At 43.2% G+C, this 9,175-nt stretch overlaps 1 long non-coding RNA gene across 2 annotated transcripts in view; it reads right to left on the bottom strand.

Annotated features, from left to right (window-relative positions):
• Positions 1–3,695: 3,695 nt before the first annotated feature.
• LOC102473202 (uncharacterized) overlaps positions 3,696–9,175 on the bottom strand; it is a 24,078-nt gene continuing 18,598 nt past the window's right edge. The window contains exon 4 of one of the 2 annotated variants that reach the window (XR_333568.3): positions 3,696–4,137. This is a non-coding gene — a long non-coding RNA (uncharacterized LOC102473202). Of the gene's footprint in view, positions 4,138–5,343; positions 5,515–9,175 lie in introns of those variants that run through there. The other variant, XR_003547043.1, reaches the window with a different exon arrangement.

Raw genomic sequence — 9,175 nt, 5'->3', positions numbered from 1 at the left:
GTCATATGACCCCTCTGGTGTTTGCACTCAGCATTAAGGTATTAGACACATGGCTTCATGGATGTGGCGTATAATTACTCTGGGGAAGAGGGAGTGTGACCAGCCAGCACAGATACAAATGTTGGGCTTGTGTCTGGCCCTTTTGATCTAAGGAAATAGACTCTAGAATGTTGTTCGGACGTCCCCACGTGACAGCTTGTCATTTTGGGTAAACTTTCCCACTGCACAGAAAACAGCTCTTCTATCTCTTTGGTTTTATTTTTATACCCCTGTTCATAGCAGTAGACGTTTGAAGGCCTTTTACACAGTAGGGTTTTTTGGTTGGGTTTTGTTTTTTGTTTGCTTCTTTTACTACAAGGCCTAAAGGGGAAGCTAATTCAATGTCGGTGGTTATCGTGAAATGTACATCCCCTGTAATTAATCTCTGTGAATGTGATGTTTCACCTGTTTCTTTTGTTTGTTTGTTTGTTTATTAAAGAAATCTTTATAGGGTAATTTGGACAGGGATCCTTAAAGCTCTGAATGCTTTTGAAACATCTTTATTTGTAAAGAGCATTTTAAGTGTATTGTATTTCTGGGACAAATGAAAGATTAAGTGGAGATTGAGAAATGCAAGCACTTCACCCCATTGAAATATATTTATCTGCAAATTAAAATCCTTCTAACTCTCTTTCTATGGTATTTTATTTATTTATTTTAATTTGCCATTTCTATTTTGTAGGCGGTGGATCTTTGCAGCTAAGCAAGGCTTTGCAAAGCTATGGTGAAGAACCAGGACTTGCTTTGGAGGGGGGGTGGGGTAAGAGGGGCTGATGCATATTAAAATTGAGAAGAGGCCTGCCTAAGCTTGGAGGGAAGTCTCACACTGCTATCAGTGTTTATCAGGGGAAAAATTTTTACGTTTGCCCTCTGGGCCCACAGGAGGGAAGGAGTGGGAGGGAGTAAGCAGGATTGTTGCAGCCTGGAAGGAAGCAGAAGCCTCAGCTGCTTGTTAAAAAATCAATTTTAAAAAGGAATACATTTCAAGCATATAGTAAGCTGTGGACCAGAACCGAGAGTTTGATGTTAGGGTTCCGGTGTTTCTATTTGGGAATACACCACCGATTTCCCTGACCTGTCTTTGGAACATGTCTGATAATGACACTCTTAATTAGTTGCAAATGTCCCTTATGAAAGCCATGTTTTAACACAAATCTTTTACTATATACTGAATTGTTCTTTACAACTAAAATGCATTTTTGTGTTGTTATATAGTCAAAATTATTTTTTAAAATGGTGTGTTTTTGATCAATTAGTCAAATGACTCCAAATCTCTTTACATGCCCCTTTTTTCTTCTTCTTTTTTTTGAGAGAGATTTTTGCTTTTGGGAAAGTGCGCTGTCAGAGAGACAGAGACGAACAGAGAGACAGAAAGCCAGAAATCACCTCCCAGGGAGGATAGCCATGCTCCAAACCCTGCTCCTCCATTCTCCTCTCAGGATTTTGGGCATGTACACATACGTGCCGGGCATGAGTGTTAAGTCGCCAGGTCTGGGACTCGAACTGTGGTCAACTATGTGGGAGTCCAGCGACATAACCATTATGCCGTCTACTAGTCCCAAAATATCCCTCCTTTCAAACAAAACAACCCACCCTAAGTTAAATTAAAAAATTCAGTTGGTTTCTATGACCTTTGCTTGTCTTTAAAAATAAAAATGGAATCAACTGCTTTTTTGGAATGTCCCTTGCAAAACGATAAATCATCATTTAATCAACTTCCCCAGAGGCCTTCAAAACAAAAGAAAAGAGTTCAGCTCAGTTCAGTTGCTCTATAAATTCATCCCCGAAGGTGGCATTCCCTGGGCGTGTTTTGTGCACAGTGCGGCATGCACTGAACGGTGCCAACACGCTTCCCTTTTTGAATGCTGAGTGAGGATCCTTGGCCAAAGGAAATCTGGGGCAGCAGGCATCCCTCCGGATTCCCAAGGACTGCTCGGCTTCAGGGTTTAACTTCCTTAATTGCAGTCCCGAAGCTGGCCCAGCGTAGAGTGATCCAGAGTTTCAAAGTTGAGAAAGCAGTAAACTCCTTGCCAAGAATTGTCTTCCCGCTGGCTCCTGCTGTGCAATGGGGCGCTTCCTTTGTGTTGCAGCACTCGTGACAAAGCGTTTTCCTTGGCTAACACAGGGGTCTCTCTCTCTCTCTCCCTCTCTCTGTTAATAACCCGAAGTACTTGATAGTTATTGACTGGAGGGCTTCCTAGTTTACTCTGGAAAAGGTTGAGCCCCGTCAAGAAAGGAAAGCTTCCCCCTCAATAACATTATTTATGAACATTTTCTGCCTCTTTTGGAAACCTCTGTAAATTTTAGTCCTGACTTCATTTCTGATTAATTACTTAGGCTCACAAGATAATTCAGGGACCACTCTCCACCTTGGCAGCGAACTATATATATATATATCTTTAGGAGACGAATTCACTAAAATTCTTTGTGTTTTAATATGGGGTTTCCTCATGCTTTTGCGTTTTTCTTTTCTGATAAAATCCAGTAATATTCAAATCTTTGTAATAAAAGGAGGAGGTGGAATAAAAAACAACACTATTACTCTAAGCATTTCCATTTTCTCTCAAGAAAGAAGAATTTAAAATATCCAGAAATATCTGGCTTCCCCTCCCCGCCACCCCCCTCCTGTAGTCAGTAGGTCAAAAAACCCACATGCAGTAACAGGAAGCGAACACATGAGACGAATGTTTTAAAAATTCGGTCCTATACGGATCATTGAAATCGGAATCCCTCACATTTTGCTCTTACAGAAATTGTCATTGTATAATATTTTCCAAGTTACATGTGTATTTACATGTTTATACTCCTTAGGCACAGTGAGGTTATTAAGAAAGTAGACTCGGAATGAAGACACTAAAACCACAACACTTTAGAATTGGAAACATATAAATTTGTTTATTCCAGTTCTTTAATTGTATAAAGAGATATTCGGGCTGAAGTTATTTAGCTGTCTTTCAGACCATTATGGTTCTGTATTTGCCATGTAGTTTTGTTTCTTTCTTTCTTTTTCCCTCTAATTTTTGCCAGAGGGCGTGGCGTGGGTGCTCTCAGGAGAGAAAGAGAGAGAGAGAGAAAAAACTCACCCCCCAGGGGGCATGGTCATGCCTCGGTCCCTCCTCCATCTCTCTCTCCTGTCTGGATTTTGGGCGCGCAACCACAAACACTGTCTGTTTCTTTAAGCTGCCAGTCTGGGATTCGAACCGCAGGGTCAACCATGTAGGAACCAATCGCCTTTACCACCACACCATGGACTGGCCCCTGCCATGCAATTATGTACTGAATCTCCAGGGCTTCTATTTCCTATCTGTAAAACGGGCCCACCGGGATGGATTCTAAATTTTTTTTTTTTTGCATCAAAATAAATTCCTACTGGGAACCAGCAGTTAGCGTAATGGCTATGTTGCCGGACTCCCACGTAGTTGACCGCGGTTCGTGTCCCGGACCCGGTGGCTTAAAACTCACGCTGGGCGCATGTGCGTGCGTGCCCAAGATCCCGAGAGGAGAATGGAGGAAAAGGGATTGCGGCGTGACCATCCCCCCTGGGGGGTGATTTCTTGCTTTCTGTCTCTATGTCTCTGTCTGTCTGGCAAGCGCACGCGCCCTACAGTGAAAATCTCTCCAAAAAAAAAAAAGAAAAAAAAAAGAAATTCCTACTATGATTAAAATTTAAAAATGCGAATGATTTTGCAAGCACAGGCAAGAGGGCACACAGGAGTCTAAATGACTAGTCAGCCGACCTTTTTTTTTTTTTTTAACCAATGGATCAGTTTATTTTGGCCCTGGACAGGTACTAGCTGTCCTTAGCGAAAAGGTCAGGTTTCCTGCGTTCGGGTCTGTGCGTTTTCCCCAGCCCTTGGCTCAGAAGAATCCAATTAGAGTCGATTCCTGCAGTGCAAGCGGCAGCAGATACCAGCCGATCCAGAAATGTCAGAATCTTGTTTCCTGCTTCAGTCAGCCCCCGCGTCTCCGTTTTACATAGATCTCAGCTTTGCCAGAATGGGTCTGTCGTACTTTTTGGAACCTCCTCAACCAGGTCATCATTTCAGGCTGAACATTAATGATTTATCCAGCAAGGGTTATTAAAATTGACTGTCGAGTCTGAAGAAAGGATAGTTTGTCAAACCCACGTCTTAAGACTAATTGGATATATTTTGCATGAATTGTGATTAATGCAAGGTAATTTCAGAGGATGGCTTTTGCTAATTAATAAATCAATCACATTGACTCATCTTGGTAGACTGAACTTTAAAAGTTCATTACTGACTTGCTCGAAATCAAGATCCCATACACATCTAGTTTAGTGGTTTAAGGCAGTTCTTAAGAAAGCAAACAGATTAAGCAATACTTTAATTCAGAAGCAAGTTGCTTAATCCGTGTCCTCTGAAAATAACAAGCCTGAGAAAGGGAAACCATAAAACACAGGCAATACATGGACACACTCTTGCTTCTTGATTGATTTCACGTTGACAACAAAGCTCGCATTCTTATAAAGGATCTGGAAAGGTCGAAGGAGGTATTGCCCTACCAATGGGAGGATTTCTGAAGTCGTTGAAAGCGCTAGATGCACTTACAACAACAAAAGGAAAACATACTCTGACTTGTTAGAAATGATCTGGTCTCAGGTTCTAGAGAGCTTATGGGACACATGCAGGTGAATTCTCCTTCTGTCTGCAGGAAAGCTTAGTTATTTAAAAAGTCACTGCAGTTACAGTTTCAAGAAAGCAAAATGGTTTCTGTGTTTCATACCAGGTGGAAAGGGACATACACGCCCTTCACCAGAAAGCAATAAACTGTCAAAGAACAGAGTTTCCCTGCAGCTAGGCGTCATTAGGTCAGAACCAGGTAGTACAGTTCATGTAGAACCTTTCAGGATAAAAAAAAAAGGGCAAAGAAATGATTAAATTCAAGTCCTATGTAAATTAAAGTGAAAATGATTTTCCCCAAAGTGTATTTTCTGTTACTAGGGTATTTTTTTATGTTCCATAGAGGAGCAGGTATGTAGTGAATGTCCACATACAGAGAGAGCTAGAACCTGGTTTCCAGCCCCAGAGGGCTTCACAATCACACAGAACAATGAACAATTTTTTTGTTTTTAGAGATTTTTTGTTTTTGTTTTTGCTGTAAGGTGCACGCGATTGCCGGACAGAGAGAGACAGAGAAGCAGAAAGTGAGAAATCACAGCCCAGGGGGGAGGGCCACACTGCAGTCCTTCTCCTCTTGGGATTTTGGGCATGTACACCCACGTGCCCAGTGTGAGTTTCAAACCACCAGTCCGGGACTTGAACCATGGTTGGTCATGTGGGAATTCAGCAATGTAACCATTATGCCATCTGTTGGTCCCACATACAGAGCAATTAGTTGGAAAACCACACTCCTCCCTGTCTAGACAGTTCACTGAAGTACACCTGATGGCTTGGGGCCAGGACCCCACACATTTCTTCCACATCTGTGCTCTCTGGATGGCGGCCGGAGGTCCTGGTGAGAGAGGGTGAACAGCTGTCTGAGGAGGGAGTGGGAAGAGCAGTGGGGAGGAGAGGGCTTTAGAGGGATCCAGAGCCTCAGAAACATTTCCCCACACCTTCCCTTCAGGCTCTGGACAGTAATTCCGCTTTGGGATGCAAATATGTTACGCAGAGCCAATTGGGTCTCTTCCGAGCAGATTGACATTTAGTCAGTTCTTTTCGAAGTTGGGCTTTGTGGAGAAAGGAAGGAGAGAGAAGGGAGATATAAGAAAAAGAATTTTTAAAAAAGAATTATTTAATTTTTAAACTTATTCATTCATTCATTTTAATTTGACCAAAGAGAGATACAGAGAGAGAGGGAGCGAGGGAGGGAAAGTGAGAAAGCAAGCCACTAGGTCTGGGACTCGAACCATGGTCAGCCATGAGAAAAAGAATTTTTTAATATAAATTTGTTTTTAATTTTATTTAGTCATTCCTTCATTTAAATTTGACCAGAGAGAGACAGAGAGAGAGAAAGTGAGAAAGCAAGTCACTAGGTCCAGCACTTGAACCGTGGTTGGCCGTGTGGGAGTGTCCAGTGAGTGCCCCAATCATGCCACCTGCTGGCCCCAGAGAAAAATAATTTTTTTTTAAAAAAAGAGTGATTTATTTATTTTATTCACTCATTTATTTTTTCATTTGACCAGAGAGAGAGAGAAAGTGAGAAATTAAGCCATCAGGTCTAGGACTCAAACCATGGTCGGCCATGTGGGAGTGTCCAGCGCCTTAACCACCATGCCACCTGCTGGTCCCCAGAGAGTAGAAGAATTTTTAAAAAATGAAAAGCAGAGAGAGAGTAATAATAACCTTAACGATAACAACGATCACAACTACCCTGTTCAGGTGTTCGTGAGCTGCTGGGTGTAGACCAGTATTTTCTTTCTGTCCTCACGCCCTAAGCCTCTGACTGGGTCATCTTCATCCTAGCTGACACGCCCTCAGTTTCCTAAATCCTTTAGTCACCTTTCCTGAGGGCATCTGATGCTTTTTTCCTACCTTCAACTCCCACTCTTGCTTGGGGCCGTCTATGTAGGCAGGTGAACCAGCCAGGCTAATCAATATCCCCAGCGACAAAGGGGACATGGCTGGGTTGTCCTATGCTGTATCGTCCTTATGTAACAACCCACATAGGCCTAGCCTTCCCCTCGGGATGCCATTCCATCTCTCTTAAGAAAGGTGTGTGACCTTGGGCAACCTCTCCACACAGTCCTGCCCTCCGCCATCTGTGAAAGAGGTACAATAACACTATCAAGCCCACAGCATCAGCGCAAAGAGGAAGCCTACCCGTGAAGACCAGCCATTGTTTTTTGTGGGCATTTTGGATTGTCTGCCAAGAAACCGCTGCCCATCCTTCTGAGGCAGGGACTTCCTCCAGCCTGAAACTGGACTAATATGCTTCTAGGGAAAATATTAAATATTAGTGATTCTTTTTGTTTGTTTGCTAACTGAAAAATCTAAGAAGTTTTTGTTTTGAGAAAATTTACCTCACCAATATCATAACTTACCTACTGCAGTAACTTCTAAAAGTTAAATTTGTTAATAACAACTAATTTTTTAAAAGAAATATTTAATTTTATTTATTATTATTATTATTTTTAATTTGCTGTAGGGCATGTGCACTCACTAGAGAGAGACAGAGACAGAGAAGGAGAGAGAAAGTGAGAAAGCAAGCTGCCAGGTCCAGGACATAAAACCGTAGTGAGCCAAGTGGGAGTCCCACACCTTACTAACCACCAGGCTACCTGCTGGCCCATCTTATAACTTATTTTTAGATATGAAATTTTAGCTATTAGGGCCCTTCTTGTCTCCTAAGAATATAGTAATTCCAAGGGACCAGCAGATGGCATAATGGTTATCTCTCTGGATACCCACATGGCAAACCACAGTTTGGGTGCTGGGCCCGGTGACTTAAAACTCACGCCAGGCACGTTTGCGTGTGTGGCCAAAATCCCGAGAGGACAATGGACGAGAAAGGATTATGGCATGGCCATCCCCCCGGGGCGTGATTTCTCACTTTCTGCCTTCTCTCCAGTACACATGAGCCCTATATCAAAAATCTCTCTCAAAGAAAAGAAAAGAAAAGAAAGAATATAGTAATTCCATGAAAAAGGCCCAGGTTTACCTCTCAATTTTCCAGAGTGGGTATTTAATACACACACACACACTCACCACACACTACATAGAACAAGCAGATGAAGAGAAACAATCCTTTCAACTGTAAGTAGAACACCTCACGAGGCTGATTTTGGTCATGTATTTTCTCTCTGGACAAAGCTAGGGTTTCAAGCCGAATGGTATGCAGCTATACGTAATACTGCCTTAGAATTTAAAAAGGCTGCTCTGTAGGAACCAGCAGTTGCGTAATGGCTATGTTGCTGGACTCCTACGTAGTCGACTGCAGTTCGCGTCCCGGACCCGGTGGCTTAAAACTCACGCCGGGCGCGTGTGCGTGCGTGCCCAAGATCCCGAGAGGAGAATGGAGGAGAAGGGATTGTGGCTTGACCATCCCCCCCCTGGGGGTTGATTTCTCGCTTTCTGTCTCTCTGTCTCTGTCTGTCTAGCGAGCGCACGCGCCCTATAGTGAAATAAAAAACCTCTCCAAAAAAAAAAGGCTGCTCTGCACGTGTTGCTTTCTTTCCATCTTCAGTCTCGATGTAGTTTATAAAGTCATTCCCGGGGCTGGCAAGTGGCGTGGTGGTTAAGGGCGCTGGACTCCCACATGGCCGAATACGGTTCGAGTCCTGGACCTGGCGGCTTGCTTTCTCACTTTCTCCCTCTCTCTCTGTCCCTCTCTGGTCAAATTTAAATAAATAAATAAAGTTAAATAAAATAATTCTTTAAAAAAACATAAAGTTCATTCCCTCTTGTTTTCTGTACTCATCGTATCAATGGTCTATCTTCATTTTATTTCTCCTTTTTTTTCTATCTTCATTTTATTTGAACTTTGCAGTAAATCAGTGATCGAAGGTATTGGTTGCTTTTTACGTATAGCACAGCGTTCTCCTTTTAAGTTTATGATTCCGTCTTCTATTTATAGCTATAGAGAATACTCACATTTCCCTTGTCTGGAAGGGACTTCCCAAACTAGGAACAGCACTTGGAGTGGGGGAACGGAGAGGGAAGAGGTGGGAGCTAGATTTGGAAATGGCACTTCATAGAAGATTTCACCCCTAACCGAATTGTTTTTCTTTTGGCTAGGCTTTAAGATTTCTTTTTTTCCAGGAAGGATGTTAAAAATACAAGGAAAGCAGCCCAGATTCCTTTACTATCCTCTGCTGGCTGCTGGGTTCACCTGCCATGTCCAAAGGGCAGGGGGTGGGCAGAGAGGCTTCAGAGTGTGTCAGAAGGTGGGTGGGGCCGGAAGAGAGGGTGTCCTGTCCACAGCCATTCTCTCTGCCCCCACCCACGGATGTCCTCCACGTGTGCGGGCACCAGTATGTCTCCACACCTGCAGCCTGCAAGAGTGCCCGCCTTGTGCACGCGGGTGGTGTGAAAGTCGGCGCCTGCAGCCTGGCCCAGAGAGTTGTAAAAGCTGACACAGAGACCACGTGATTTTCTGGAACACTGATCGCTGCTCTATTTTGAATCTCAAGTAAGCTTACTATCTCCAAAACGCTTCGTGTCAATCGGAAAGA

The sequence above is a fragment of the Tupaia chinensis genome, unplaced genomic scaffold (genome assembly GCF_000334495.1).
Source record: "Tupaia chinensis unplaced genomic scaffold, TupChi_1.0 Scaffold000066_1, whole genome shotgun sequence".
Classification (NCBI taxonomy): domain Eukaryota; kingdom Metazoa; phylum Chordata; class Mammalia; order Scandentia; family Tupaiidae; genus Tupaia; species Tupaia belangeri.
The sequence above is the reverse complement of the archived record's forward strand: the minus strand, read 5'-3'. Positions and strand labels throughout refer to the sequence as shown.